The following is a 25,976-nucleotide window of genomic DNA, read 5'->3' on the forward strand; positions in this document are numbered from 1 at the left end:
TGCAGTGGAGGATGGCCCAAGTGCTTGGGCCCTGCACCCCATGGGAGACCAGGATAAGTACCTGGCTCCTGCCTTCAGATAGGTGCAGTGTGCTGGCCACGGCGGCCATTGGAGGGTGAACCAACGGCAAAAGGATGACCTTTCTCTCTTTCTCTCTCTCTCTCTCACTGTCCACTCTGCCTGTAAAAAAAAAAAAAAAGAAAAAAAAAGAAATACAATTGATTGTTATATGTTGACTCCATTTTCAATAGTCCTGCTAAATTCATTATTAATTCTAATAACAGTTTGTAGAGTCTTTTCTGTGTATACAGTCATGTTGCTGTGGAAAGTAGCAGTTTTATTATTTCCTTTCTGATTCTTCTAACTTTTTTTCCAAATCTCCTGTACTGGCCACGCTGTACAGTAGGATATGGAATAGAAGCAGTGACAGTGGGCATCCATCTTTCATGCTTGACCATGGGGTAACAGCTTTCCCCACGTCACCATTACACACGATGTTTATTATAGAATTTTTATAAACACTCTATTGTATTAAAGACTTCCCTTTTATTTTGAGTTTGCCAACTGTTGTGTTTTTTAATAAACACCTATTGGATTTGTTCAAATGCTGTTTATATATTAGAATATATAGAGTTAAAAGAATATTTTGGTTTTACTTCTATTTTGATAGTGAATGACATTGACTGAAATACAATGTTAATTTAACTCAACTTCTTTGTGATATATTACACTTTTTATAAAATCCAGGATTCAATTTGCTAATTTTTCCTTGGGATTTTCATCATAAGGGAGATTAGCGGACAATATTTTTAATTTTTGTATTGTCTTATTTGTCTGGGTTTGCTCTCAACGGTGTGCTAGCCTCATAGAACAAGATGAATAGTATTTCCTTCTTATCTGTTCTCCAGAGGGGTTTGCGTGAGATTTGTATTATTTCTTCTTTCATGTGTAGTATTATTTACCAGTGACTACTGTTCGGCCTGAACATTTCTTTGTGGGAAAAACCACATTTTTAGATTTTATAGGTCCATTGAGTTGAATTGGTAGATATGAAACTGCACATACTTAAATAATTTGATAAGTTTTAACATATGTATATACCCCTGAGACTGTCACCAGTGACCACAATCAGGATAATGGAAACATCTATTATTTCCAAAACATTCCTCACACTCCTTTGCACTCCCTTCCTCCCGCCCTCCACACTCCTCACCACTTAGCTTCATGTCCTTTTAGATCACTTGCATTTTCTTGAAATTTACTACACGTGGAGACTTTCAGTCTGTTCTGTGTTTAACTGTCTTCTTGCACTCGGCATAACTATTTTGAGATTCATCTGCCTTGTGCTCTGAACTGATAATTCTTTTTTTAAGCTGATCAGTACTCCATTGTATGAATATACCACAATTTGTTTAACCAGTTACCTCTTGATATATATTTAAGTTGTTTCCAATTTGGCAAACTGACAAATATAGCTACGGTAGGTATTTGTGTAAAAGTCTTGATGTGGATGTACAAGAATACTTCAAAAGCTTATGAAAATGGGACAAAAAGACAAATTTCTTTTTAAATTTTTGAAAGCCAGGCATACAAAAGATATTTAAAAAGTTTATGTAAAATACAAATTGTGAAAAACCTATGCATGCATTTTAAAAGATTTCATATCAAAAAAGCGTATCTTTTAATTCCATTTTTCCACAGACTTTTTGAAGTACCCATGTATGTGTTGGATATGTGAATATCTCGCCTAGCAGCTGACATATCGTGATCATATTTTTTTATTTATTTGACAGGCAGAGTTAGACAGTGAGAGAGAGAGAGACAGAGAGAAAGGTCTGTTGGTTCACTTCCCAAATGGCCACCATGGCCGGCACTGCACCCATCCGAAGCCAGAAGCCAGGTGCTTCCTCCTGGTCTCCCATGCGGGTGCAGGGCCCAAGGTCTTGGGCCATCCTCCACTGCCTTCCTGGGCCACAGCAGAGAACTGGACTGGAAGAGGCGCAACTGGGACTAGAACCTGGTGCCCATATGGGATGCTGGCGCCACAGGTGGAGGATTAACCAAGTGAGCCACGGCACCCGCCCCTCGTGATCATATTTGTTTCTACTTGTATTGCCTGTTTTTCTCTTGGTCCCGTTTCATACACACCTGATATTTTAATTATGTATGAAAATAACTTATCTTGCTCCAGAGAGGAGCATCTCCTCTGCCAGAGAGCACACATGTGCTCAGTTTGCCTTAGTCCTTTGTTCAAAATTAAGTGGCAGCTTTATAAGGCTGCGTCTATCTTGGTTCAAATCTGCATTTGTATATTTCCCATACTCTGAACTAAGAGCTTGTGTGTTTCCCAGAACACAGAGGGTACCACAATCTAACTTCCGTCTTCCCAGCTAAACACAACTCTAAAAGCTCTGTTGTAATTTACACCTTTTTTCTGGAAGTTTCTGAGCCTTTTGCGTTGCACTTGTTGAGGATCAGCAAGTGCCTCAATGCAAGAAGCAGTGTGGCGGATTAGGATCACTTTTCTAAGCTCCTCTGCCCTTTAGGTACCCATCCCTCTTCCTTCAAGTTTTGGTTGCCCTGGAAGCCCGGACCTCCTGTCTTGCCTTTCCACCCTGTGAGGTTACCAAAAACTCTCCTAACTTTCTAGATTTCACAGCCTCCTCCTTCTGCCTGGGTCGCCCTTTCTCTCTCTCATCAGCAAATGTCCTAGGAGGAAGAGTGGAGTCAGATGGTTGAGTTCTCCGGAGTCAGCTTCCCTATCCTCCAGGACTTGGTGCCTGAAGCCCTGACACCTGCCCGCAACATCTCTGCAATGCCTGCAGAAACTTTATTTTGTCCTTGCTCCAGGTTTTTTACTTGTTCTCAGCTGAAATATTCGTCTACTCTGAGTCATTCCATCACAGCTTGAGAAATGCCTTGTAAGATTTTAATAAGAAGAGGTTTGAATTACCAGCAATCAGATGTCAAGCAATGCGTATTTTTAAACCATTTTTATCCACATTAACGCTAGTGCTCATGAGTGCATGATATCGTTGAGTTGTACTCGTAATGGAATAACTAATGGTGTGATAGCAACAGCAGATTCTATGATAGCATGAAGCTTTGAGAAATTACACCTCTCAATATTCCCACCTGTTGCTTTTATACAAACGGTTTGTCAGTGTCTATCATCCCTGTGAGAATTTGATAGAATAGAGACCCAGAGTCCTATTAAGTCTCTGACTTTGGTGTTTCAGAAGCCGAGTCTGTTAATAATACTTGAAGGATTCGAGGCCTCACAGATGTTTTTAAAAGATTTATTTATGTACTGGAAATGCAGAGGTACAGAGAGAGAGGGAGGGAAAGAGAGAGCAAGAGCGAGAGCTTCCATCTGCTGGTTCACTCTCTACACGGCCAGGCTGAAGCCAGGAGACTAGAACTCCATCTGGGTCTCCTACATGGGTAGCAGGGGTCCAAACACTTGGGCCATCTTCTGTTGCTTTCCTCCCAGGAGTATTAGCAAGGAGCTGGATAAGAAATGGAGCCTGGGTCTGGCGCTGTGGCGTAGTGGGCTAAGCCTTTGACTCTGGCACCGGCATTCCACATTGGCAACAGTTCAAGTCCCGGCTGCTCCTCTGCAATCCCACTTTCTGCTATGTCCTGGGAAAGCAGTAGAAGATGGCCCAAAATCTTGGGCCCCTGCATCCACACAGGAGACCCAGAAGAAGCTCTTGGCTCCTGGCTTCGGATCAGCCCAGCTCCAGCTGTTGCAGCCTTTTAGGGAGTGAACCAACAAATGGAAGACCTTTCTCTCCATCTCTCCTACTCCCTGTCTGTAACTTTACCTCTCAAATAAATAAATAAATCTTAAAAAAAAGAAGAAGTGGAGCCACTGAGAAACAAACTGACACTCACAGGGGATGCTGGCGTCACAGGTGGCAGTTAACCCACGGGGCCACAGTGCCAGCCCCTTAACAATATTTTTGAGAGCAGCAGAGTAGAGAGAGTAGAGATCTCCTTACTCCAAGACAAAAAAAGAAAGTCCCCTGAGTTGGGGGTGATGGGAGAGAGTGTGCAAGCAGTGCTGTGTTGTGGCAGCCATGGTGTGGCCGATGCTATTGGTGCTGCGCCCCAGCCCCTGACCTCAGTAGCCACATTGGGATGTGCCAACCTGTCTCCCACCTGAGCCTCTTTACCTAAGCACTTTCTCTGTCCTCCAGATCCCACCTTGCCTTCCTCTGTGGCAGACCGCAAATGCCAAAGAATGACCACCAGCAGCAAATAGGCTTCAACTAATATGAGTTGGGAGGTAAATACTTCAGGTCCTAACCCACTGAGTTGTGGGTCCTACACTGGCTTCCCAGGTCATCCAGGGAACCCAGATGGTCATGATGACCTGTTAATACCCTCTCCTTCTCTCTATCTCTATTCTTCTCCCTCTCTCTCTCTCCCTCTCCCTCTCCGAACTTCCCTGCTGGTATTTCCTTCAGTTCCCAGAGAAGTTCTTTGCAGAGAACTCTGGTCTCAGAGTCTACTTGTGGGGGAACTCAAGCTGAGACTTATGGCTTGGAATGGTGAAGATGTGCTGGGGCCTGGCTCCAAGACAGCAAACAGAGGCAACAGTGAGACTCTGCAGAGGAGAGGCAGAGGCCACGTGAAAGCCTTGAGTGGTGGGACCTGGGCAGGCTGGCAGATATCTCCAAGACTGTTACCTGAAGAGGTGTCAAACTTAAAAGAATCCTTTCCGCTCGCCAGTGGTCTCTTTCCTGGTTGGGCAGGTACTGATGAGCTACTTTTTTTTTTACAGGCAGAGTGGACAGTGAGAGAGAGAGAGAGACAGAGAGAAAGGTCTTCCTTTGACGTTGGTTCACCCTCCAATGGCCACCACGGCCGGTGTACCACGCAGATCCGATGGCAGGAGCCAGGTACTTCTCCTGGTCTCCCATGGGGTGCAGGGCCCAAGCACTTGGGCCATCCTCCACTGCACTCCCTGGCCAGCAGCAGAGAGCTGGCCTGGAAGAGGGGCAACCGGGACAGAATCGGCGCCCTGACCGGGACTAGAACCCGGTGTGCCGGCGCCGCTAGGTGGAGGATTAGCCTAGTGAACTGCGGCACCGGCCCTGATGGGCTACTCTTGAAAACAAGTGAATGGCCCACCAGCTGCGCCCAAGGGTGCTTTTCTTTCCAAGTGTAGCCTGGATGAAGCTTTTTATCAGTATGATGTGTCTGCTGCTTTTGCCCACATCTGACCTCTGTTAATTATCATCAAAATGTTCAAAGACGGGGAAATTATCCTGAAAGGATAGAACCAGATACATTGTAATCTGTTCTAGATGACACTCGTGTCAGACCTTCTAATAGACTTTAAAAAGGCATCAGAAGTTGATTTTTCTCTTAGCCCACTAAATGTATGAGTGACTCCCTACTTAATCTCTTTATGATCCCATATATATTAAAATACACACACACACACACGGATATGCCCCCAAACACAGAAGTCAGTTTACTGCTTATTCTCTCTTCAAAGTAGAAGGGACACTTTCCTCTGTATTCCTTTAGAAGAGCAATGTAGGAGGTCCGAGAACTCGTTATCCAAATGGCTGTGATGAGGACATGGAGAAAGGCAGGTTGTATAGCTAGAAAATCCATGATGGATGGAGCACCTATTAAATTTTTCCCTGTTCATGGTTGGCAGTTGGCATGGTGGTTGCCACCCACATCCCATATCGGAGTGGCTGGATTTGATGTCTGCCTCTGGCTCTTGACTCCAGCCTCCTGCTAATGCAGAACCGTGGAGGCCGTGATGAGGACTTTACAGAGGCTGGTCCCTGCCACCCGCGTGGGAGACCTGGGTCGGGTTCTCCCTTCCCAGCGTCAGCCCTGGCCCAGCCCTGCCATTGTGAGCATTTTGGGGGCATAAACCAGTAGAGAGGAGCTCTTGCTGTCTCTCTCTGCCCCTCAAAGAAATATCTATATATTTTTATAAAAAATTTAGTCATAGAAATATTTTGCTTTGCCCCTCCAGATTGGATGTCTCCCTTCCCTCCCTGCTTTGTGTCCTGGGAGGCTGAGCTTTGGAGATGAATCAAGGAGGCTCCCTTGCTCTCTGGATTCCATTTGGATTTGGCCAAGGGGAGTCGCTGGCAGGAGATCAGAAGACTGGATGAGAGGCAAATCAGGGTAATTGCTCTCCTAGCTCCCTCTCAGATGGGCTGCTGTGAATGAGTTGTGTCTGTACCCAAGACACAGCTCCTGGAGGCAGCCGTCCCCCCACTGGCTGTAGCTTTGTGGGTCACAGGTGGGGATGGGGGATGGGCAGTGGCTGGTGATGGCTTCCTGCTGTTGCTAACCCAGATAGACTTCAGCATCCTTTGCTGGTTTTCCCTAACCCTGTCCAACATGTTTCAAGGCTTCTTAATAAACCCTCCTCAATTATGCAGTCTGCGTGAGCATGCCATCTGTTTCCTGCAGAGAACTGGCGCTGGCGCACCACGAGCCTTCCTCCCTATCTGAGCCGTGCAAGGAGGTGCAGTCCCACGGCTAGGCGGTGCAAGCCCACTGCAGAGTACAATACACATCCTGCAAGAGACATTTGGGGGGGGGGGATCCATGAAGCACAATAAACTGATGATGGAGACTGGTTCACATCTCGTGTACGGCGCAGTGCCAGAGTGCAGCGCGTTAAGCCGTTGTTTGGTGTGCCCGCCTCCTGTGTCAGGGAATGGCGATTCAAGTCCTGGCTTCTCTCTTCTGATCCAGCTTCCTGCTAGTGCATCCTGGAAGGTGGCAGATGGCAGCTGGAGTGCTCAGGCCACTTCTACCCACCTAGAGGACTTGGCTGGGGACCCTTCTCCTGGCTTCAGCCTGGCCAGGTCTTGGCTGTTGCAGGCATTTGGGGAGTGAACCCATGGGTGAAAGACTTCTCTCTCTCTCTCTGCCTTTCAAGTGATGAAAATAAAAATAAAACATTTAAATCCAGATCACATGCTACGGGTAAAAATCAAAGAGGAAAGCAACACTGACCCTGGAAAAGCAAGAGCGACTTTAATGTTGAAGGATTAAGCGAGGCACCAGGGAAACACATGAACCCATTGTGTCTTTTTTTGTTTTACATAAAAGAGACACTTGATGCTTGTGACATGAAGCCCTGTATAAAGGACGTCCTTTATGATGAGTTATCCTAGTCTTTGTTCAGGAATATTGTACCCCAAAGTCACACAAATGGTACTGTTTGTTCTGTTTTCTATCTTAAGCTTTAGCACAGGATTACATTTTAATAAATGTAAGATAAGTTCATTTGCATGATTTTTACTCAATTTTTAAAATTTTATTTGGATTCATTTGAAAGAGAGAGAGAGAGAGAGAGGGAGAGAGAGAGAGAGAAAGAGATCTCCCATCCACTGGTTAGCTTCCCAAATACCCACAACAGGCAGGACTGGGTCAGGCAGAAGGCAAGAGCTGGGAACTCAGTCCAGGTCTCCCAGGTGGGTGGCAGGGACTCAAGTACTTGAGCCCTCACCTGCTGCCTCCCAGATCCACATCAGCAGGAAGCTGGAACCAAGAGCAGATCAAAGCAACGCAACCCAAGCCGCTTCTTACTGCTGTCCAAACTCCGACCACCGCTCTATTTTTTAAAGAGAAAGTTGTAATTAAACAATTCTCCTGTCAAATGTCAAATGTTGATGCCACTCTCAGTCGCCTTCCTCCAAGACCAATTATCCTTGACTACTGGGACCTTTCTCCTTCCCTGTGGGAGCAGCAGAGCCGGCATGGGAGAGGGGAGTTTTTATCTCTTACCAGATTGCAGGATTGGGGTTGGCTTCTAGAATCAGGTTCCAGCCCATCCCCTGAATGCCCCTTTGGCCTTGGAAACCCCCGATCACTGAGGCATGTCTTTGAAACTTTGCCCAGGTTTAGCACAGGGCAACATTCAGTTATTGCTAACTTTTACCAGAATTACTCGAATTATTGTGCTGTTAGTAGTTCTTAATGTGTACACTGTTAACTAGAATATCCATTTTACCAAATTCCAACCGGTAAATAGTGCTTACATTTTTACCAGTTTCAAAAAGATTAAAAAGACTAAAGAGAACCAAAACACAGATCGCTACATTTCAAAGAAAGAAATGCATAATTCATATAGAAATATAAAAAGAAGAAATGTGTCAACCACATCAGGGAGAAGCCTGAAAAAATAGCAAGAGAAAAGTTAAGTAAATTAACTGGGACAATAAAGCAAATGGGAGAAATTCCTTTCCTGAAATACAAATACTATGTAAAACATAAACTCTAACTCACTCTCTGGGCTCCTAGATGACAAATATTAAAATGAAAAGAATCAAGACTCTTAGGAAAATGCTAAAGGAGCATTTCTATGCCATAAGGTCAAATTTGATTTAAAATGCGTTATAATTACAATGAAAAATGAATTCGTTTAAATTGGTTAAAGGTGGCTGGCTCCGCAGCTCACTAGGCTAATCCTCCGACTGCTGCACCAGCACACCAGGTTCTAGTCCCGGTCAGGGCGCTGGATTCTGTCCCAGCTGCCCCTCTTCCAGGCCAGCTCTCTGCTGTGGCCCGGGAGGGCAGTGGAGGATGGCCCAAGTCCTTGGGCCCTGCACCCACATGGGAGACCAGGAGAAGCACCTGGCTCCTGGCTTTGGATCAGCGTGATATGTGAACCAACGGCAAAAGGAAGACCTTTCTCTCTGTCTCTCTCTCTCTCACTGTCCACTCTGCCTGTCAAAAAAAATTAATTAATTAAAAAAATGGTTAAAAGTATGGTCAGTGACACAATTAAAGTTGACACAAATATGTACGTACCCCCTCAATATAGCATCAAAATGCATAAAGCCAAAATTTGAAGACAGGAAGTAATTAATAAATGCCAAATGGAAGGGTCCACTAACACAATACTGAGTTTGAAAATCATAGCCAATTCATGGCTTTAGACATTTGAGCAGAGCTGCCCAGCCAACAGGCTGGCGCGTGCCATGGGATCACGTGAACCTTTAGGTCATCTGCAGAGCTTAGGGAACTCCAGCCTTGCACAGCTTTTTCTGGACTCCTCAGAAACAGGAACTTGACCACGTGGCCTGCAGTCCCTGACACCAGAGAGAGAGAATACAAGGAGCTCTCGACTGTACCATAAGGTAGCAAGCACGGGCCAGGAAGGGGTGTGTTCAACCTGGGCTTTGGACTCAACAGCCACCCAAAGAGCAAAGTACGGCTGCCTGTCATGCAGCTGGCAAGTTCCCTTGGTGGGGAGGGGTCCCCGAGGAGCGCGTCACGCAGCAAGGGTGAGGCTGGGTGTCCGCGGGGACCTAACAGGGTCACGTCTGGGTCTCAGCCCTAAATCTGCATGATGACGTATTTGGGAAACATCTGTCTTTGTGTGGCTGATGTGCCTTTCTTTGCTACCAGTAGAAGAACTCTTGCAGTGTAGGCAGACTGCAAGGGAGAGCTTCCTCACTCCTGAAAAGCATTAATAGAAAGCTGAGTTTGATATAAAACCCATTTCCCATTTTGCATTTTTTATTTCAATAATGCATTTCTCAGTAGCAGCAAAGGAAGGCCGTTAGAGTCCTCAAGCGTGATTCTATCTCTTGTGAAGTTTTGCTCGGTGATTTACAAAAGTTTACATTTTTCTTGCCTATTTGTAGAAACAAAATTTTAGTCATCGGGAACCACGAAGCATCTGAAGAAGTTGTTCTTAAAAAGTCTTGTCTAGGGATCTCACGCAGCCTGTCACAGCAGAATGAGAACAATGGCAATTTAGTATTTATTTAAAAACATTAGTTCCTAAAGTAATACTGCAAATACGAAAATACCAAGACAGACACACGCACAAAATAAGAGTTAACGTTCTGAATTGAAAACCTGTTTAAAGTTCAGTATGCCATTGGAGACTAATTTGGTAATGCAGCTAAACCTGTGGGGTGTCAGTGTCACGTTTTCTGGGTGTTTGGCCCAGCGACATGCTACAATGTGTTCTCAGAACACGTGTGAGGTCTTATCGCCATCTTGTTCCTGGTCTTTCGCTATCTTATTTGTATGCAAATTTTCTTGTATGCAACTGACTCTGGTAAATGCTACAGGCAGATTGAGTGTCTCTGTAATTATGTTCCCAGCCTAGCTGCCCTATTTGTTCCTTTTGATGTCACTGCTGCATTCCTTGCGTCCTGTGCCAGTCATGCACATTTCCTTATACATGCGGGGGCTGCTGCCCCTGCAAAGCCCTGCAGAGCCCGTTCCCCGTTCCCGCCGTGTTCCTTACAGACCGAACAAGGGCGACCTGCTCTTTCATTTTTGTTGGTTTCCTTTCTTGTGAATTAAAACAATTGCGGTCTTTGATTCTAACAGAGACGAGTTGTTGGACTCAGCCTCTTCCTACTCTCTGCCTTGGTTTGATTTATACGCTAGTAAAATGTGGGGTAAAATTACTTTATATACGTGTGTCTGTTTTGGGTTGTTTATAGGAAGGCTGAGAAATCTAATGAAAATTTCATGTGAGACAGTCATGCCAGGAATAAACATTATGCGTATAGATTTACATAGAAATATAAACACAATGTGTATACCTGTCTTTACATATACTGGCACACACAGCGTAAGTAAATAAAATGTGTGTGAGAGAGACAGAGAGAGTCTGTACATTCAGAGACAGCAATGCCTGTATTTGAACCCTAGATTATTATTAATTATCTATTATTAATTATCTGACTGTGGAAAATTTCTTGAACTTCAGTGCCTCACGTTTGTTGTCAGCACAATGAAGATGGGAATAGGATCTCTCTCACGAGGTTTTCATGAGGATGAAATAATGCCACAAAGTATTTTTTATTTTTGACAGGCAGAGTGGACAGCGAGAGAGAGAGACAGAGAGAAAGGTCTTCCTTTGCCGTTAGTTCACCCTCCAATGGCCGCTACGGCCGGCGCACCGCGCTGATCCGATGGTAGGAGCCAGGTGCTTCTCCTGGTCTCCCATGGGGTGCAGGGCCCAAGCACTTGGGCCATCCTCCACTGCACTCCCTGGCCACAGCAGAGAGCTGGCCTGGAAGAGGGGCAACCGGGACAGAATTGGGCGCCCCGACCGGGGCTAGAACCCGGTGGGCTGGCACCACAGGCAGAGGATTAGCCTAGTGAGCACCAACCCGCAAAGTGTTTCTTTATGCATAGGAAGTTTCAACAAACCTCATCTATGAGAATTCTTCAAAAAGTTTATGGAGATGGGAAATTAAAAGATACATTTATTTGGGCTCAGAAAAATTTTTGAAATCCATGCATAGTTTTGTCGTTAGAAACTGTGAACATTCTAAGCATCTATCATGGACCATGTAGGAGACCCTTCACATGCATGGATGGCAAAAAAAAAATTTACACCAAAATAAACATTTCTTTGAATTCCATTTTCCACGAACTTTTTGAAGTCTCTTGTATTTCTGTTGTCACAGGACTAAACAGTAGATGGAGACGTACGGTAGCCTCCAGTCCCAGGTAAGGAGGCAGGAGTATGTGATTGACTGTAATTAAGTGTGGTGTGTGTTGTGGCAGAGGAAGTACATTTATTAAATATCGGGCAGATACTCTGCCAGGGGCTGGAAATAAATTTGAATGAGTGAATCCTGTGACTAGCCCTGCCTCCAGGGACCTGTTGCTGCTCACGTTCCTTGTCTGCCTTCACCTCGCCCCGCGTTTGCCCAGGACAGAGCCGCTGATGGCGCAGGTGGGAATGTGCACCCTGGAGTCCTCCCGGACAGCGCGGGGAAAGCAGAGACTTTGCACAGAAGCGTAGTGGCAGGATGCACCCAGCATGCTCTGCACCTGCTCGTGCTGGGCTGCTGCTGAGGGGGGTGTTGGGGAGGCGGTGAGTGAGGCAAAGCGGCGGGGAGGCATGGCTGGGGAGGTTTGCAGAGGCCTAGGCAGGAACAGCTGGCAGAAAATGCACTCTACGAATTTCTGCTGCAACTGAACACTGAATTATTGACTGCATTAAAAAAGAAAGAAAGAAAGAAAGAAAGAAAGAAAGAAAGAAAGAAAGAAAGAAAGAAAGAAAGAAAGAAAGGAAGGAAGGAAGGAAGGAAGGAAGGAAGGAAGGAAGGAAGGAAGGAAGGAAGGAAGGAAGGAAGGAAGGAAGGAAGGAAGGAAGGAAGGAAGGAAGGAAGGAAGGAAGGAAGGAAGGAAGGAAGGAACAGGGGTGGGCACCATGGCTCATTTGGCTAATCCGCCTGTGGCACCAGCATCCCATATGGGTTCTAGTCCCAGTTGCTCCTCTTCCAGGCCAGCTCTCTGCTGTAGCCCGGGAGGGCAGTGGAGGATGGCCCAAGTGCTTGGGCCCCTGCACCCGCATGGGAGACCAGGAGGAAGCACCTGGCTCCTGGCTTCGGATCGGTGCAGCGCTGGCAGTGGCAGCCTTTTGGGGAGTGAACCAACGGAAGGAAGACCTTTTCTCTCTCTCTCTCTCTCTCTCTCTCTCTCTCTAACTCTGTCAAATAAATTAAAAAAAAAGAAAAGAAAAGAAAAGATTCCACCTTATGGGTAGTAGCTCTCCTTGGTAGGACACTTGCGACTCTGCCAATAGGTTCACAGAACAGTAAGATAAACAACCAGAGCAGCCATCATGGTCATCCCCACGTGCTGCACATAGAGCACACCTCTTGATTTCCACAGTCATTCTACGAGGTGTGCCTGAGCCCTGTTGCTGTGGCTGTAACAGCATGCCTGACGCTGGGTACCTGATAAAGGAAAGAGGCTGATGTAGCTCACAGTTTGGAGGGCCAAGAGTGTGGAACCAGCATTGGCTTCTGATGCGGGCCTTGTGGTGGATGGCAGCACATGGTGGTAGAGAGAGAAAAGATGCTGAGAGAGGAAGCAAGCGAGGCAGCCTGGGAAAGTGAGGCTGGCTGTATGACAGGCTCCTGAAGTAACCAAAACAGTCCCTCGAGACCTAACCCCCTCCTGCAAGGAGCGCATTCATGGCTTCTGAGGGTAGGGTCCATGACCTACTCGCCTCCCACTCTTAAAGGTCCAGCCTCTCAGGAACCTTGGGACCCAAGCTTCCAGTACACGAACCTCTGGGGGACAAACCACCACAGCAGGGGGGTACTGTAGAAATGAGGATGCTGGAACCAACGTCCCCAAGGTACCCCTGCTGGTAAATGGTGGAGGCAGGACTCACAGCCAGGTCTCCTGGATGACAGAACCCCTGCTCTTCTTCCAAGCTCATTCCAGTACCTTCCAGCACAGTGGCAAATGGTTTCAGGAAGGGCCGTTAGCATCCAAAGGGATTTGTCAGGAAGGCAACAGAAGCAAGGGTGTCCAGAGAGAAGAGACAGCACACGCAAACAGTGACCCAAAGCAGCCTGGATATGCAAGAACCCCAGTGGTGTGGTACTGCCGGGCGGTGAGGGTGGCAGGAGATGTCTCTGGGGAGAGAGCAGAAGCCATTGCATTCGGTTTGGGATCTCCCTGCAGTTTTAGGATTGGGAGTGGGGTGAAGGAAGTATGTTGGCATCATTTTTGCATCTTTAATAAAGAAAATGAAGGCAGCTTGGAAAATATGACAGGCCTTCGAGGAATCCATAGAAAATACACATTATGCAAAAACCACGCATGAATTTCAAAAGTTGTACCCAAATAAACTTGTCTTTGCATTTCACTTTCTCCAGAAACTTTTTGAAGTCCCCTCGTGCTCTGACATGGGAGAGATGAGTTAGGCGTTGACACGTCTCCACGTTTTCCATTTTGTACTTTATTCAGTGAAAAAAATCTTTGCAACATATTCTCAGCAGATGCTGATTCTTCTCAAGCAATAGACACCTGAATTGACACATTACACATGCCCCTTCGGAGATTAGGTCAGCAGTGGGGATCCCTGGAGTGAGGGCTCAGCGACGGGGTCGGGACACGGGAAAAAGACTGGAGTGGTTTAAGAGGCAGAATTGACAGAGCTCAGGGAGTGAAGGTTAAAGAGTATTTGAGGAAGGGAAAAATGCCACAAGACTGCCCAATTCCGATTTGGATATGGAGAAAGAAAAGTTTTCCCTTTACCAGGGACCTGATGTGGTCAAATACGGGGATAATATCTCGGTAGTTGGGATCAGATCGGGTGGGGAAGTTTCCAGACATGTCCAGAAGTGAGTCTGGTGTGATTATACAGACAACACTGCTTGGAAGAGCACAACAGAGAGTCCGACCTGAAGAAGCCAATTAGCAGGAGGCAGAAGGTCAGCTCAGGAGGAGAGTAGACGCCAAGGACGAAGTAGGAAACAAGGGAGGGAGGGATTCGTGGTGCATGAGTAGGGACGGGGTGGCTTCTGGACAGACCAGGGCTTCATTGCCTGGATGACAGCCCACCAGCCCAGCAAGCTTGTGAATACGTGAACGTGGGCTTGGCAAGTAGCACGCACAAAGTGGCAGAGGCCACCCGTGGAGAATAGGAACCAGTAGTCTGAGAATGGAGCCCGGGGAAGGACAAATCTAAGACATTGGTTCAACAATGGAAGCAATGAGAGCTCACTTGACAAGAAGCAGAGGAATGTGGATTCAATGGGGTAGGGGAAATTTCCAGAAGAACCAGTCACTGATGTCAACCGCTGTAGAGGCTAAATAAGACAGGAACAGAAAAGGTGTCCATTGTCTAAACTCCCTGCTCTCATGAGCAAAATTACTTGCAGAGGTGAATGAGCAGAAAGGAAGTGTATGGGTAGGAAGCCCAGTGGCTGTGGGTGAACCAATGACGGAGACCATTCAACTAGACAGCCCTGGGGGCATCTGATTACTTGACTAGTGCCTTTCCTCATTCACCAATGTACCCTTGTCCTAGAGAGCTCTAGAAGACTTATTAAAATGTCGAGACAGGCTGAGCTGTTGGCCCATGTCTCTTGGGCTTCGGACAAGATGAGTGGCCTATTGAAATCAGCATACCTGATGATCAGAACATATTTAAGGGACTCTGACATGTTGCTGGGACGCTTTTAAGAAGTCTATATTTGGAAATTTATATCTACTAAATAAAAGTTAAAAAAAAAAGAAGTCTATATAAGGTTACAGAGCAGCAGGGCACGGAGGCCTTCTGCCTTGTCCGCTAAAGCCTGCCTACTTTCTTCTGGTTTTTGTCAGTGGTCACCCCAGGCTCCCGTTCCCAGCCTTCTGGTAGACCATGCACTGCAGCGAGTGTGAAGAGGCCGGTTGGGTGTCTGGTTTTGCTACTCGCCTCCACACTTTCACATCCTCTATGAACACCTGCACACTTGGGTGGTGACCACACACACTCTTCCTGTTTGTACAGAAAGTGTCATTCAGAAAGCCTGCCAGTGAGCCCGGAGCCCCACTCTCAGCCTCAGAAGAAAGAAGCTGGGTGACTTCCTTGGCAGAGAAAGAAGAGTCGCGTGCAAGTAGAGAGGTAAGATCAAGCTGGGGCACGGTAGGGCCCTCAGGCTGCCTTGGGTGGAAGGGAAGTGACTCTGTACTCTGCAGGGTAGGACGCGGAATGGCTGGGCACCTGCTCCTCAGGGAACATTCTTCATTCCCCCACTGAGATCATCCAGCCCTGGGCACGCTGCTAGAAGGACCGAGAAGGCAGAGGTAGCAAGTGAGCAAAGCAGGCCCCAGGATGCGTGTGTGTGTGGCAAGCACAGAAGGCACAGAACATGCCCAGTACACCTAGGTTGCCGGCCGGGCACCTAGGCCTTGGGAAGAGTGTGTCTGGGCTTCATGTAGGCCATGGGTGATGCCTCAGTGCAGCACAGGCTGGAGCCCGGTGAATGGCCCTGGGGAGTGAGCGAACTCGCAGAGGCCTGAACACAGGGAGGGGAGACACCATGGTGGATCCTGCCTTAGGCCGCCGTGACTCCTGCAGAAATAATGCAGAATGCGAGAGCTTTCCTCACTGTCGGGGGCTGTCTCTGATCCACGCATTTGTATGTGTGTCTGTACACAGGAATATATGTGCATATGAGAGTACTTCAAAACCTTTGTGGAAAGTGGAATTACACAATGGCTATTTTGGTCCAAAAAAAAGATCTTGAACCCCATGCATATGAGGAATTCTTAAAAAAGTTCAAGGAAAATGTGTATTATGAAAGAAACCATGCATGGGTTGCAATATGTTTGTACAGAATTAAATTATCTTTTAATTCTACTTTTCTGTGAACTTTTTTGAAGTCCCCTTGTATGCGCACACACATCATATATTTATACCCAGTGCCTTATATACTCATCAACATGCATATCCTCTAACACCAAATAGCGTGGAGTACCTAGTCTTTGAAATCAGAGAGAACTAGTAATATGACAAGGAATTCTTCTTTCTGATATGTGATTTCCTTGCTATTCAAGTCTTCACCAATATAAAAGTGAAATCATGTTTGGATATGCATTTCATAATCCTTTTTATTCAAAGAGGGGAGCAATCCCTTTAGTCTGAGATGGTTCAGGTAACCTGGGACCTGCTATTGCATAAGAAGAGCTAAAAGCCCCAAATGTTCCCAGTAATAAAGTGTCAGTAAACTCATTGAGTGTGTTGCTCAAACTGGAAAAAAAGAAAGAAAGAAAGAAAGAAAGAAAGAAAGAAAGAAAGAAAGAAAGAAAGAAAGAAAGAAAGAAAGAAAGAAAGAAAGAAAGAAAGAAAAAGTTATTGTCTCTGCTTTGATCTAAAGCGCTTGCTCCTTGGATGAGAATGGAGATGAGTTTGCTGACGTGGAATCGCCGCAGTAGAAGTGATTCTGACACCCCACAGTTTTGGGCTTTTGCTTTTGTCGCTGCCCACTGCTGTTCCCTTGCTCCACGCTTTGTGTTTAGTTGTGTCATGCATACTTTTATTTAAATTACAATTAGAAAGTGGGAATGTTTATGCACTTCCTAGACTTCAGGGTTCAAATCCCTACTCAAACAGGATGGCTTTGGGCGAGTCCCTGGACCTCCCAATGGATGCAATAATAATCCCTATCTCTTAAGTAAGGGTTAAACCTGCTGCTCCATGCAAAGTGCTTAGAAGAGTGCCTGGTACTTCAAATGGGCTTAGTAAGTATTAGCAACTGTGATGATGATGACATTGACAATGACAATGATGACCACCTCACCTTTTATGCAGTTAACTTTAAGGGAAATGGTGGCAAGTTGGGCGACATGGGTGTTGGGGGTGTGTAAAATAGGTTTAGCTGCAGACACTGAAGGCTAAAACAATGACGCCACAGTCCTTACACTGCAGGGTTAGTGAGCAGGAGGCAGAGAAAGGGCCCTCTCTAGGAAGCTGTGCATGCACATTTTGGACGCCCACGTGCACAGCAACTTAGAAAGCAGATACACATGACCATGACATCCAAATGACAGTGCCTAGCATGTGTTCAGTGCTTCCCGTCTGTCGAGAATCGTGCTCAGCGTTTTACACGCGTTCTCTCAGTCAGTGCACCTGAGCCGTCGTGAGCCTATTTGAGGAAAGAGGCATATGGATGGCCTCAGAGCACAGAGCCTGGGAGTGCAGCAGAGGGTCTGTCTCCGGGTCCTGTGTCCTGAGCCCCCAGGCGTCCTGTCTAGAATACAGATTAAGTGGCAATGAAATGTGACTGATGAGAAAGTGAGTCTTACGGAGGGGAAGCTGCATGTTCAGCGTCACAGTGAGAGTGAAAGGTCTGGTGGGGAGCCAGATGCTGGTCTCTGGCTTCTACATCCTTTATTCTGTAGGTCCTGTTTCGCGAGGTTGGCGGCTGCAGGACCCCTCCAATGAATCACTTTTATCTCCACACTTTGGTTTTTTCATTTGTAAAGTGGGTATCGTAACCTGTCCCACGTAGCGCATGGGGTTTTATGATGGTCCAGTGAGGCTCTGTGCATAAAACACTGTTCTGATTCACAGCGGGGAGAGTGCTGAATGCTGTTTTCAGGAAAGGCAAATTAAAAGGGAAGAAAAGTACAAGTGGTGTTGGTTCTTCCTGACCTGAGTATGATCTAACTTGCTCTTTTAGATTCTCTCTTGACACTGTCTGGTACTGATGTTCCATAATTTGCCAAATCATAGCCAAGGACAGAAGCTTCATTTATTTCCACATTTTGAAGATTACAACTCAAACCACCATGAGTATAACACACATCATTTACTGCAGTCATCCTATCTGTTCTTCCAATTTCTGCAAGTCTGATAATCAAATGATGTGATTTCATTTTTGTTGGCCCTTCTTTTATTATTATTATTTTATTGGCCCTCCTTTTAGTATTAGTGAGTTTGATTTTCAGTGTTTGAAAACATACGTAGCTTTGCAAAAACCTAAACACATCATCCTTTATTCAGAAAACAGCTGAGATACATATTCCTTTTAAAGTCAAATAGCACCATTTTCCCTTCATGATTAAAATACAAGCAGGTGTTTGTATACAAATATAAGCCTATTAAAAACATCTTGCACAAATATTCCTGTTTATAGCTTTTATCTATGCTAAAAATGGGGGGGTTATAATGACTACAAGACAACTAGGCTTCTGCAATCACTAATAAACATGACAATTTGATTTATTATTGTTCCTCTGCTATAGTCTGTTGACAGATTTTTCTTTATGGAAAAATTACCATGGTTTAAATCTCTATCATATGGCACTTAATTCAGTCGACAATATGTTACCAATTAGATCCTGCTTAAACTACCATCAGCCAGCAGCCCAGGGAACATGTTAAGTGGGATGACAATCAGATAACTAGTAAAATGCTTTGTGGCAGCCGTCTCAGGGCTAAGGAGCAAGGCTGACACAATGGGTAATAACGACGGAAAGAACAAACAGAGCCTTGATCTGAACCCATCCTGAAAATGGAAATATTTTAAGTTCTCCTAAACCACATAGAGTTTCTGTTTGGGCCGTGGTTGTCTACACTGATACTCATCACCCCTCTTATGCCCCTCCCCCCAACACACACACATACACACACTCACACACACATTCACACACACCATATACCACATACACACACCCACAATAAACTTTCCAACAGAAAGGCATCTTGATTCTGAGCCCTTGCTCTGTGTGAAGATGTATAACTTCAGCTTGGTCATCTTGTCCCATTGAGAGACATGCTTTAGGATTTCATCTTTCTTTCTTCCTTTCTTTTAAAAAACATTTATTTCTTTTAATTGAAAGAGTTACAGAGATGCAGAGGCAGAGAGAGAGAGTGAGAGAGAGTGAGAGTGCAAGGTCTTCCATCCGCTGGTTCACTCTCTAGTTGGCCGCAACAGCCAGAGCCGGGCTGATCCGAAGCCAGGAGCCAGGAGCTTCTTCCAGGTCTCCCACGTGGGTGCAGGGACCCAAGGACTTGGACCATTTTCTACTGCTTTCTCAGGCCACAGCAGGGAGCTGGATGGCAAGTGGAACAGCTGGGACTAGAACCAGTGCCCGTATGGGATGCCAGCACTGCAAGTGGTGGCTTTACCGGCTACACCACAGCGCCAGCCCCCGGATTCCATCTTTCTCCCAAGCTTGGGGTGTTGACCACCTCAAGAGAGAATTCTTTTTAAGAGGACTGAGCCCTCTTTCCTTATTTTCCTCTGGGGATCATAGCAGACAGTGAGCCTCTTAGGAAGGAGGGAAACAGAACCAGGCTGTGCTACAGAAAAAGCCAAGCTATTGGAACAACACTGGGCGCTGACGAGACCTAACGTACAGCAGGAAACCGGGATCTGAAAGCCAGGTGATGAGAACCAGGGAGAGCACCCCTGAGAAACACAGGACTGGGAACCTGGCCACCCCTGCCACAGGTGCGACCTCAGTTAGCCCCACTTTGAGCTGCCACTTACTTAAAATTCCAGAAAGCAGAGAGAGAGTGATGAGATGCATTTAGGCCACGTTGCTGTCCCGGGAAAACAGCCAGACCTGTCTGTTGGACTTCATGTCCTACCTTTCAAAGCTCTGCCCAGTGAGGCTTCCCCAAAAGGAAGACGGGGGTGATCATGGGAAGGGTGATGGGGACAGCTAAAGCCCACAATGCCTTTCACCCAGCCATGGCAGGGCAGGCGGGTGGTTTATTATACAGAGGATTTTCTGCACAAACTGGAAGGACCAGGAAGGAGGTGGCTGTTCTAGCACTCCCTTTGTCCTTATTCCGCTGCTTTGCTTCTAAAGCTAGAGTGGAAAATGAGGCCAAGGTATTTTTGCAAGGACCTGAGCAATTAGTTATATGGAGATCCCCTCTACATCATAGTCGGGGGCTATTTCCCCAGCTCCTACTCTACACTGGGCATTTTGTGGACATTTGCTGAGTCCCCCCATATCCCTACAGAGTAGACAGCATGGATGCCTTTTACGTATTAGAGAAAGAAATTCTAAGAAGTTAGGTTCTAAGAAGTTAGGGACCTGTCCTGGTGCACACAGTTAGATAGAAGGCTCAAGCCCAGGCTGCCCAACTGCAACGCTGCCCACATGAGCTGCTTTAGGGTGATCCCGAGTCCAGGTTGCAAAGCAGCAGCACATATGGTATTATTTTAATGAAATCTCGTTCCTCTAGGACACCACTCTGTGTGTGTGTGTACGCGCACATGTGCCTGTGTGCACCAGGCACACATAACCAGGAAGAATGCTCAGAGGAAAGTTAGGGGCTACCAGATGTTCTAACTTTCCATGGGCTGTCCCTGTTTCTAAATACCATGACAATATTTTCTAAAGCAAAGATCAAAGGACATATGGTCTGACTCATGGGTTAACAAAGGAAAAAATAGTTGGAATTGGGCAGATCTGGGACATTTTGCAATCATTCCTAGAGCACCTGGAAATCATGGAGTTCTTTGGGAAACACCATGAAAGATTGGCCTGTTAAACCTCGCCCTCCAAACTAGGAATGATTTTTACCTGCAGAAATCGGGATAATCTTGTACATCAGTTGTACAATCCCATAGCTGTGAGACCCCAGGCCCATGAAAATAACAAGGTATTGTGATCTATTTGCATCAACTGTAATATCATTAGAAGTAACAAGAAAATTCTTTGTATATAAATAGATTGCTTATGAAAAAATAATTCAGGAAGAAAATACAATGGGGAAAAAGATCCATTCACAAAAGTCACCAAAATTTAAATATCTAGAAAAGAACTTAAGAGGAAATACACAATAGGTATATGAAAAAAATTGGAAAAACCTACATAAAACATATAAACAGAAATACATACCATGTAAAAGACTCGATATTAAATCTCATCAAACGAATTCATATGTAAGCTTTTTTTAAAATCCCAATGCATTTGGGGAGGAAGGGGACTTCATAAAATTCCAATCTAGAATTCCAAATGCATTTTAGAGAAGAATAACCAAGGTACTTTTGAAAAAGGAAGAACAGGGGAGATGTGGGGCTTGCCTTGCCAAGTATCAAAGCTTGAGTGGTCACAGAGCCCCAGTGGGATAAACAGATCGACGAGAGAGAAGAGAAAGTGTGGAAACACACACCCACACGTGTGCAAATTTAGAGTATGAGAAAAGCCCCTCCTGGAGCCCGTAAGATCAAGAATGAGGATGGTAAGATCAAGAATGGGCAGTCCTCGTCTGACTCGACTCCTCTTCCCCCTTGAAACACCTCCCTCCCGGGCCTCCCAGAACCTCATGGTCAAGCTGCTCTTCCCATCTCATGGGCAGCTCCTTCTCAGTCTCCTCTTTGGGTCTTTTCCCAACTCATCCGCATCTGCAGGTGGCAGAGCCCCCCCCCCTCCCCCCCGCCACCTGACTTCTTTCTTCAGCCACATTCACGCACCAGGTGATCTGGTCCAGTATGGCCACTGGAACACGGAGGATGCTCAAACTTACCTCTCCCAGCCCTGACTTCTTTGCCTGACGACAGCCCCAGCTGCCTGTGACACCTTGTGCTTGCCTCGCTTAGCGAATGTGTGTTCAGCTTCACCGTCTTAACGCATCCAATCGGAACTGCTCAGTTTTCCAGCTCCAGCCCCAGTCTACTGCAGTTGTCTCAAAGCTCCCCAACTCCCCTCCTACTTCCAGGTCAGCTCAGCACCCTGGAACTATGCCTCCCTCGTTTCGTTCACAACCCATCTCTAATCCCTCAGCAGATCCTGTCTGCGTGTCCTTTGAAATATATCCTGAGTAGAGTAATTTCTCACCTCCGTTGTCTGAGACTTGTGGTCTCTCCTGCTCTCCAAGCGGGTCTCCTTCCTCTCACACTCCCCCGCCCCCCACCCCCCGGCTCTTCTCAGCACAGCCCCAGAGAATTCTCATAAAACTTAAGTCAAAACATATGATTGCTGATCAAAGGACACAACGTCTCTGTTAGATAAGAGGAAAAGGTTCAAGAAACTTATTGTACAATGCAGTGACTGTAGTTAGTGATATCTGGTGTTCTTGAAAAAGCTAAGAAAGTGCATTTAAGTATTCTCACCACAAAAATGTTAAGTTTGAGGGTGCTTCATAAAGGTCATGGAAAATGCAATTAAAAGATGAGTTTATTTTAGTGCAAGAGTTTCGAAGTCTATACAGTTTTTTTGTAAAATGTAATATCCATGAACTTTTTTATGGAAAAAAAAAAACTATGCATGCATTTCTGAAGTTTCTTGCACCAAAACAAACTTATCTTTTAAAAAATTCAGAGAGAGAGAGAGAGAGAGAGAGAGCGAGCTTCTATTCATTGGTTCATTTCCCAAATGCCCTCAACAGCCACGGCTGGGCAAGTCCAAGCCAGGAGCCTGGCAGTCAACCCAGCGCTCACCGGTGGGTGTCAGGGATCCATGCACTTGAACGACCACTACTGCCTCCCAGCGTTAGCATGCCTTAGCAGCAAGCTGGACAGGCTGCAGAGGCAGACTCAGGCCAGGCGCTGGGATACAGGATGAGGGCAGCCATTACACCAAATGCTCACCCCCAGACTTAGCTTCCAATTTCACTCGCCACAGATGTTTTGAAGTACTGCTGTGTTCTTATTTCAAAGTGTAATCACTGTAAATTTCTGAATGCAGTATTTTATATTCTGTTTTAGTACTAAGTCTTCACATTGGACTAGCAATAGCCAGATGTAGTTAGTGACTGCCACCTTGAACAGTGAGGATTTAGTATTTTCTGCCTTGACTCGTCACCTGATTTTAAACTAAAGCTGAAGATGGAGAGAGGCGAGAGATTGTGTCCTTTCCCTCTCTTTGTATTAACTTCTCTAACTTTCCTTAGTCCTTTTCTTCTCTCTTTCTTTCTTAAGCCATCATATCTCACTGATGTCTCTCTTTGTTCAAGCAGAAAAACACTGAAACCACGTTTTCTGTCTTCTTAGTAATATTGACCTTGTTTTGTTGTTTCCAGAGTTGGGCTAGTTCCTGTTTTAGTTCTTTTTAAAAAGTGCTTATTTCTTCAGTTGACAAAGAAAAATTGTACAGATTGATAGAGTGCAACATGATGTTTTGATATGTGCATACATTGTGGAATGGCTCATTCAAGTTAATTAACATATGCTTAGCAATTTTTTGAGACAATACTTAAAATCTATTCTCTTAGCAATTTTCAAGTATATTTGTACAGTAATGCCATCAGCTGTAGAATGAATCTCTAGAATTTATTCCTCCTGCCTAATTGCAGCATAGTACAATTGTTAAAATTTTATTTGTTCATTTATTTGCAAGGCTGAGATGGAGGGGAGAGAGAGAGATGGAGAGAGAGAGAGAGAGAGAGAGAGAGAGAGATGGAGAGAGAGAGAGATCCCATCCACTGGTTCACTCTGCAAATCACCAGAGCTGTCTCAAAGCCAGGAGTGGGGAACTCAATCCAGATCGCCTACATGGGTGACAGGGACTCAATTACTTGATCCATCCCCATGGCTTCCCAGGCTCTGTGTTAGCAGGAAGCTGGAATCAGGAGCCAGAGCTGGGAAATGAACTAGTCCAGTGAGGGATGTGGGTATCCTGACTGATAGCTTAACCACCTGGCCAAATGCCCACCCCTCCATTTGAACAGAAGAACCCTAGGTGTGACCTGTAGGCCGAGATCAGGAGCCAATTCTCCAAGATATGGCACTAAGAAAGCTCTGCCCTAGGGTTGGGTGTGTAGCCAGTGGTCATGCCTCAGAGCCGGTGGACAGTGTGGTAAGCTCCCAGAGGCTCTGTTTTCCTCTCGCTCTGTTCACTGGCTGGGTAATGGCTGCCACAAAAGAGGATTCAGGGGCCAACATCATGGCACAGCAGGTTAGGTTGCCATTGGCAATGCCGGCATCCCAGATGAGCACTGGTTCGAGTCCTAGCTGTTCTGCTTCTATTTATTTATTTATTTATTTATTTATTTTTTGACAGGCAGAGTGGACAGTGAGAGAGAGAGACAGAGAGAAAGGTCTTCCTTTTGCTGTTGGTTCACCCTCCAATGGCCGCTGCAGCCGGCGCACTGCACTGATCCAATGGCAGGAGCCAGGTACTTATCCTGGTCTCCCATGGGGTGCAGGGCCCAAGCACTTGGGCCATCCTCCACTGCACTCCCTGGCCACAGCAGAGAGCTGGCCTGGAAGAGGGGCAACCGGGACAGAATCCGGCGCCCCGACCGGGACTAGAACCCAGTGTACCGGCACCGCAAGGCGGAGGATTAGCCTAGTGAGCCACGGTGCCGGCCTGTTCTGCTTCTGATCCAGCTCCCTGCTAATGCGCTTGTGAAAGCAGCAGAAGATGGCCTGAGTGCTTGGGCCCCTGGCACCATGAGAGACCCGGATGGAGTTCCAGGCTCCAAGCTTTGGCATAGCTACCCCTTGGCTGTTGTGGCCATTTGTGGAGTGAGCCAGTATATGAAAGATCAATCTCTCCTCTCTCTCTCTCTCTAGGTCTGCCTTCAAATAAATAAATAAATCTTTTTTTAAAAAAAGGCATGCAGTACACATTTAATGAACAAATAAATGTACTTTTCTCAGATCAGCATTGGGCATACAGTAGAGGCCCAGTCAACGGCAGCTTTGAGTATTACTGTTATCTTCCAGGGCCACGCACGGCACATAGATGGAATGTGAAAATGTTTCTCCATTCTCTCACTCGTTCTTTCACTCCCTGGGGTATGTGTGTTACACCACTTGAGGGATAGCAGTCTGCTTCCTTTCACCCTTTGACTCATAAATATAACAGAGAAGAGCTCTTTAATTCTCGAGAAATCTATTCTAAAAGGCAGCCTCTCCTAGGAAAACTGCACTTACATCCTATCAGTGATACTAACCTGAAAATCATACTCATTCAAGTAACTGAAGGGCTGAGAAAGCATGGAGAACACTCCAACCCGACTCAGCCTCAGTTTGGCTAAAAAAGTAATCAAGTCCAAGAGTACTTGAAAAAGTCAATGAGAAGGGAATTACAAGACAAGTTTATTTTGGTGCCGAAAAAACTTTGAAATCCATGCATGTGCGGGGTCTTAAAAAAGTTCACGGACAGTGCGCATTATGAAAAAACTATACATAGGTTCCAAAATTTTTGACCCAAATAAATGTATGTATTAATTCCATTTTTCCACCAGCTTTTTGAAGGGCACTTTCTGAGTCTCAGGGTCTGAGTTTCACACAGTTCAGATCCCCTGATGTTACAGTGGAACTGGACTTTAGAGGACATCTTTTTTGTTTGTTTAAATAGTGTATTTAAAAGCAAGGGCTCTGGGCCGGCGCCATGGCTCACTTGGTTAGTCCTCCGCCTGTGACGCCAGCATCCCATATGGGCGCCGGTTCTAATCCCGGTTGCCCCTCTTCCAGTCCAGCTCTCTGCTGTGGCCCGGGAGGGCAGTGGAGGATGGCCCAAGTGCTTGGGCGCCTGCACCTGCATGCGAGACCAGGAGGAAGCACCTGGCTCTTGGCTTCAGATGGGCGCAGCACCAGTCATTGCGGCCATTTAGGGGGTGAACCAACGGAAGGAAGACCTTTCTCTCTGTTTCTCTCTCTCTCACTGTCTATAACTCTACCTGTCAAATAAATTTAAAAAAAGCAAGGGCTCCAGAAATGCAGGCCTGAATATACCACCGTGTGTGCTCTGGCCTTTATTGTGGTCTGGCCTGCAATTATATTTTTGTACTTTAGGAGATG

The 25,976-nt window shown here is 46.0% G+C and overlaps 1 protein-coding gene across 3 annotated transcripts in view; it reads left to right on the forward strand.

The window, feature by feature from the left end:
* Positions 1–15,230: 15,230 nt before the first annotated feature.
* The window catches only part of AFF3 (ALF transcription elongation factor 3), a 598,401-nt gene continuing 587,655 nt past the window's right edge, over positions 15,231–25,976 (forward strand). For all 3 annotated transcript variants that reach the window (XM_051842640.3, XM_089325977.1, XM_089325975.1), the window contains exon 1: positions 15,231–15,385. The gene's annotated coding sequence lies outside the window, so the exon portion shown is untranslated. The remainder of the gene's footprint in view (positions 15,386–25,976) is intronic.

The sequence above is a fragment of the Oryctolagus cuniculus genome, chromosome 2 (genome assembly GCF_051225735.1).
Source record: "Oryctolagus cuniculus isolate XC-2025 breed Fujian yellow rabbit chromosome 2, ASM5122573v1, whole genome shotgun sequence".
Lineage (NCBI taxonomy): Eukaryota > Metazoa > Chordata > Mammalia > Lagomorpha > Leporidae > Oryctolagus > Oryctolagus cuniculus.